The sequence below is a fragment of the Panulirus ornatus genome, chromosome 4, assembly GCF_036320965.1.
Source record: "Panulirus ornatus isolate Po-2019 chromosome 4, ASM3632096v1, whole genome shotgun sequence".
Taxonomy (NCBI): domain Eukaryota; kingdom Metazoa; phylum Arthropoda; class Malacostraca; order Decapoda; family Palinuridae; genus Panulirus; species Panulirus ornatus.
In genome coordinates, this window is record NC_092227.1 from 75158597 (window position 1) to 75164966 (window position 6370).

Genomic DNA, 6370 nt, shown 5'->3' on the forward strand with positions numbered 1-6370 from the left:
TCAGAAGAGGTAGAGGATGTGGTTTAGGTGTTTGCTTTGAAAAATGTATGTGAGAAATACTTGGAAAAGCAAATGGATTTATATGTAGCATTTATGGATCTGGAAAAGGCATATGATAAGAGTTGATAGAGATGCTCTGTGAAAGGTATTAAGAATATATAGTGTGGGAAGCAAGTTTTTAGAAGCAGTGAAAAGTTTTTCTCGAAGATGTAAGGCATGTGTACGAGTAGGAAGAGAGGAAAGTGATTGGTTCTCTGTGAATGTTGGTTTGTGGCAGGGGTGCGTGATGTCTCCATGGTTGTTTAATTTGTTTGTGGATGGGGTTGTTAGGGAGGTGAATGCAAGAGTTTTGGGAAGTGGGGCAAGTATGCAGTCTGTTGTGGAAGAGAGAGCCTGGGAAGTGAGTCAGTTGTTGTTCGCTGATTATACAGCCCTGGTTGCTGATTCAGGTGAGAAACTGCAGAAGCTGGTGACTGAGTTTGGTAAAGTGTGTGAAATAAGAAAGCTGAGAGTAAATGTGAATAAGAGCAAGGTTATTAGGTACAATAGGGTTGAGGGACAAGTCAATTGGGAGGTTAAGTTTGAATGGAGAAAAACTGGAGGAAATGAAGTGTCTAAGATATCTGGGAGTGGATTTGGCAGCAGATGGAACAATGGAAGCGGAAGTGAATCATAGGGTGGGGGAGGGGGCAAAAGTTGTGGGAGCGTTGAATAATGTGTGGAAGTCGAGAACGTTATCTTGGAGAGCAAAAATGGGTATGTTTGAAGGAATAGTGGCTCCAACGAAGTTATATGGTTGCGAGGCATGGGCTATAGATAGAGTTGTGCGGAGGAGGGTGGATGTGCTTAAAATGAGATGTTTGAGGACAATATGTGGTGTGAGGTGGTTTGATCGAGTAAGTAATGAAAGGGTAAGAGAGATATATGGTAAGAAAAAGTGTGGTTGAGAGAGCAAAAGCAGGTGTTTTGAAATGGTTTGGTCATATGGAGAGAATGAGTGAGGAAAGATTGACAAAGAGGATATATGTGTCAAGAGGTGGATGGAACGAGGAGAAGTGGGAGACCAAACTGGAGGTGGAAAGATGGAATGAAAAAATTTTTGAGTGATTGGGGCCTGAACATGCAGGAGGGTGAAAGGCGTGCAAGGAATAGAGTGAATTGGAACAATGTGGTATACCGGGGTTGACGTGCTGTCAATGGATTGACCCAGGGCATGTGAAGCGTTTGGGGTAAACCATGGAAAGTGTTTTGGGGTCTGTATGTGGAAAGGGAACTGTGGTTTCAGTGCATTATACATGACAGCCATAGAGTGAGTTTGAATGAATGTGGCCTTTGTTGTCTTTTCCTAGCTCTACCTTGCAAACATGCGGGGGGAGGGGGTTGTCATTTCATGTGTGGCGGGGTGGCGATGGGAATGAATAAGGGCAGACATTATGAATTATGTACATGTGTATATATGCATATGTCTGTGGGTGTATATATATGTATACGTTGAGATGTATAGGCACGTATATGTGAGTGTGTGAACGTGTATATATATACATGTGTATGTGGGTGAGTTGGGCCATTTTTTCGTCTGTTTCCTTGCACTACCTCGCTAATGCAGGAGACAGCAACAAAGTTTCTCACCCGAATCAGCCACCAGCACTGTATCATCAGCGAACAGCAACTGACTTACTTCCCAAGCTCTCTCATCCACAACAGACTACATACTTGCCCCTCTTTCCAAAACTCTTGCATTCACCTCCTTAACAACCCAATCCACAAACAAATTAAACAACCATGGAGACATCATGCACCCCTGCCACAAACCAACACATTTTATCTACTTTACTTTGTCGCTGTCTCCTGCGTTAGCGAGGTAGCGCAAGGAAACAGACGAAAGAATGGCCCAACCCACCCACATACACATGTATATACATACATACACGTCCACACACGTAAATATACATACTATACATCTCAACGTATACATATATATATATATATATACACACACAGAAATATACATATATACACATGTACATAATTCATACTGTCTGCCATTATTCATTCCCATCGCCATCCCACCCTCACCCCGCATGTGCGCGAGGTAGCACTAGGAAAAGACAACAAAGGCCACTTTCGTTCACACTCTGTCTGTAGCTGTCATGTAATAATGCACCAAAACCACAGCTCTCTTTCCACATCCAGTTCCCACAATACTTTCCATGGTTTACTCAAGATGCTTCACATGCCCTGGTTCAATCCACTGACAGCACGTCGACCCTGGTATACCACATCGTTCCAATTCACTCTATTCCTTGTACGCCTTTCACCCTCCTGCATGTTCAGGCCCCGATCACTCAAAATCTATTTCACTTCATCTCTCCACCTCCAATTTGGTCTCCCACTTCTCCTCATTCCCTCCACCTCTGACACATATATCCTCTTGGTCAATCTTTCCTCACTCATTCTCTCCATGTGACCAAACCATTTCAAAACATCCTCTTCTGCTCTCTCAACCACATTCTTTTTATTACCATACATCTCTCTTACCCTATTATTACTTACTCGATCAAACCACCTCACACCACATATTGTCCTCAAACATCTCATTTCCAGCACATCCACCCTCCTCCGCGCAACTCTATCCATAGCCCACACCTCGCAACCATATAACATTGTTGGAACCACTATTCCTGCAAACATGCCCATTTTTGCTTTCCAAGATAATGTTCTCGATTTCCACACATTCTTCAACGCTCCCAGAATTTTCACCCCCTCCCCCATGCAGGGAGTGCTCCCTTGACTTTTTGGGAGTAAAGTCAGGGGGTGATGAGAGGAGAAGAGCAAAGAAAGGAGTAGCACTACTCCTGAAATAGGAGTTGTGGCAGTTTGTGACAGACTGATATGAGTAAAACTGAAAGTGGATGGAGAGAGATGGGTGATTATTGGTGCCTGAGTGCCTAGGCATGGGAGGAAAGACCGTGGGAGGCGGGTGTTTTGGGAGCAGCTGGGTGAGTGTGTTAGCAGTTTTGATGCACGAGACCGGGTTATAGTGATGGGTGATCTGAATGCAAAGGTGAGTAATGTGGCAGTTGAGGGAATAACTGGTGTACATGGGGTGTTCAGTGTTGTAATGGAAATGGTGAAGAGCTTGTAGATTTGTAAGCTGAAAAAGGACTGGTGATTGGGAATAACTGGTTTAAAAAGAGAGATATACATAAGTATATGTATGCATGAAGGAGAGATGTCCATAGAGCATTATTAGATTACGTGTTAACTGATAGGCGCATGAGAGACTTTTGGATGTTACTGTGCTGAGAGGTGCAACTGGAGGGACGTCTGGTCATTATCTTGTGGAGGCAAAGGTGAAGATTTGTAGAGGTTTTCAGAAAAGAAGAGAGAATGTTGGGTTGAAGAGAGTGGTGACAGTAAGTGAGCTTGGTAAGGAGACTTGTGTGAGGAAGTACCAGGAGAGACTGAGTACAGAATGGAAAAAAGTGAGAGCAAGGGATGTAAGGGGAGTGGGGGAGGAATGGGATGTATTTAGGGAAGCAGTGATGGCTTGCACAAAAGATGCTTGTGGCATGAAAAGTGTGGGAGGTGGGCAGATTAGAAAGGGTAGTGAGTGGTGGGATGAAGAAGTAAGATTATTAGAGAAAGAGAAGAGAGAGGCATTTGGACGATTTTTGCGGGGAAATAGTGCAAATGACTGGGAGATGCATAAAAGAAAGAGACAGGAGGTCAAGAGGAAGGTGCAAGAGGTGAAAAAGAGGGCAAATGAGAGTCGGGGTGAGAGAATATCATTAAATTTTAGGGAGAATAAAATGATGTTTTGGAAGGAGGTAAATAAAGTACATAAGACAAGAGAACAAATGGGAACATCAGTGAAGGTGGCTAATGGGGAGGTAATAACAAGTAGTGGTGATGTGAGGAGATAGAGAGAATATTTTGAAGGTTTGTTGAATGTGTTTGATGGTAGAGTGGCAGATATAGTGTTTTGGTTGAGAAGATGTGCGAAGTGAGAAGGTTTGGGAAAATGATTTGGTAACTATAGAAGAGGTAGTAAAAGCTTTGCAGAAGATGAAAGCCGGCAATGGTATTGCAGTGGAATTCATTAAAAAAGGGGATGACTGTGCTGTTGACTGGATGGTAAGGATATTCAATGTATGTATGACTCATGGTGATGTGCCTGAGGATTGGCGGAATGCATGCATAGTGCCACTGTAGTGCCAAGAGCTGGCTGCTTGTGTACCCCCACCACTAGCTAGACCATGCAATACTCGGCAAGCTGCTGTGTCATGATTACTCTGTGGCCATTGGCAACTCAAAAGTGGGTCATTCCGATAACTGCTTCTTTCCCTACATATTGAAGCTTTGGAACTCTCTACCCTCTAATGTCTTTCCAAATAACTATGACCTGGCACATTTTAACAGACAGGTTTTTCACTTCCCAAAATTCATAAATACTTTCCCTTGTCTCTTCTTTTTCCCTTTCACAATCCTGTCTGTATTTCGATTAAGGCCTAGCCTTGATGTGGACAGCTGTCCATGACAGAAGCCCACAAAGTAAAACAAAATCAAATTTTATGAGTCATTGCATCCATATAGTTCACCATCATTCAAAAACAAGATCAACTGTATTCCAAATTTAGTTTTCTGATGAGACTCATTTAAATATTCTCAACATACTTTATCTGCAGTGCAAAACAAACTTAAGGTTATTCCGAAGTTAGTTTCATGGTGTAGCTACACTAAAATTAACAAAAATTCAGATTAGCTCAACTGCAACGAGCTATAGATATGAATGGAATTTGAAGCAGTATGCTTTATTCTGTGGCATTATTTTGTGATTGAGATGGAGATTATGAAGATTAGGGAAAATGTGTGGTATCTAAAGTAAAACTAGGTTAAACATGAACAAAAATCAACAAATACAACGCAAACTTCATCTAACCTCCACGAGTAGGACAAGCACATGAACTAACCCTACACCAAATGCTTACGTTCTTAAACAAATGACAGGCTAAGCAATTGTTTTTGCCACTTTCTAACCTCACTATGACTATTCCAGGCAGTTCCCAACAGTTCACCATATCAATGCTGGTGTATTTTAACTAGAGATCTCGGATACCAGGTGAGGTTTTACTTTTTTCTTGGTGCGTCAGCTATTTTCACAACAATTCACCTTACATTTCCTCAAACCCATATCAATGTCATCTTAGTCAACTTCCTGAAGGAAGTTTAATGTTCTAAATCACACTCAACCTCTATCATTCTTTTCTCTAAACACTGTATGGACACCACACGACAAAATCACTCATCAACTCAAGCTATAAGTAATGCAGAGCTAAACTGAACCTAATTTATCACAAAATCCAATACAAGCAGCACAAGGAAGGTAAAGAGAATCATGAAAAATGCCATTTGACCACCAGCTATTATGTACATGAAGGAAATAATTACTAAGTTTGTTATATCATATACACTCTAGACACAATAAGTTATCCTTTTCCTTGAGCTTTCCCATACGAACTCGTGAAAATGTTTTATATTCTAATCACAAACGAGTGATTTAATAAAGTATGCACTACACGGATATTGCCATCACGTAGAAAATATCCCTCATGATAATGAAATTAGTCAGCTCCAGATTAAGGATTGTTCGCTTGAGCATGGACACGGCCACCACCAGCAAAACAGGGATAGACAAGGCTCCTGATGTTAGATAGGCCTGTCACTGACCCCAGAGCAGTCCCCATGCCTGGCATGGTCTACCCCAGACGTCACACCGGATACTAACATCATTAAAGACAGCCACATGTGACCTCCAGATCCACTAGATATAAATAATACAACCCTACTACATCCCAGTAAGATGAAGAGATACAAAAGAAAGTGTTACCGCATCTACTGGTGTCTCCAGCACAAGCCACCCAGGTTAAGGCGAAGGTAAACAATGGAGCTCAAGATGCCGACTCCAGCAGCTGATGGTTTCCCGCCTCACACCTTCACCTGGTAAATCCTTCCCTCTCGACCCACCATCCACCATACACCCACCACCAATATCAAAACCAAACATTTCATTCATCATACAAAACATTACTATAACGTGGCGCTTCGGGAGGAAAAGTTATATTGCGTTGGAAAATCGCACTTTTAGACTATTTTCTCCCATCGTAAAAGTTGTCAGACTCTTCCGAGAAATCTAGAGCATATATCATACACGATCATCCGACATAATAATATCTTAATGTTTTGTAAATTATCTAAATATTCAGAACAATAGCCATTATTTGATATTTTTCTTTTTCCTTGCAGACGGCGACCTGGCTTAGGTTTTCTAAAAACCTGTCTCAGTAGAACAACGTCTTCCTAACAACAG

The 6370-nt window shown here is 41.9% G+C and overlaps 1 protein-coding gene across 5 annotated transcripts in view; it reads right to left on the minus strand.

Annotated features, from left to right (window-relative positions):
• The window catches only part of LOC139745716 (SWI/SNF-related matrix-associated actin-dependent regulator of chromatin subfamily A containing DEAD/H box 1 homolog), a 249393-nt gene extending 243346 nt beyond the window's left edge, over positions 1-6047 (minus strand). For 3 of the 5 annotated variants that reach the window (XM_071656185.1, XM_071656206.1, XM_071656196.1), the window contains exon 1: positions 5891-6042. The gene's annotated coding sequence lies outside the window, so the exon portion shown is untranslated. Of the gene's footprint in view, positions 1-5890 lie in introns of all 5 variants that reach the window. The other 2 variants (XM_071656175.1, XM_071656215.1) reach the window with 2 other exon arrangements.
• Between the last annotated feature and the right edge of the window lie 323 nt (positions 6048-6370).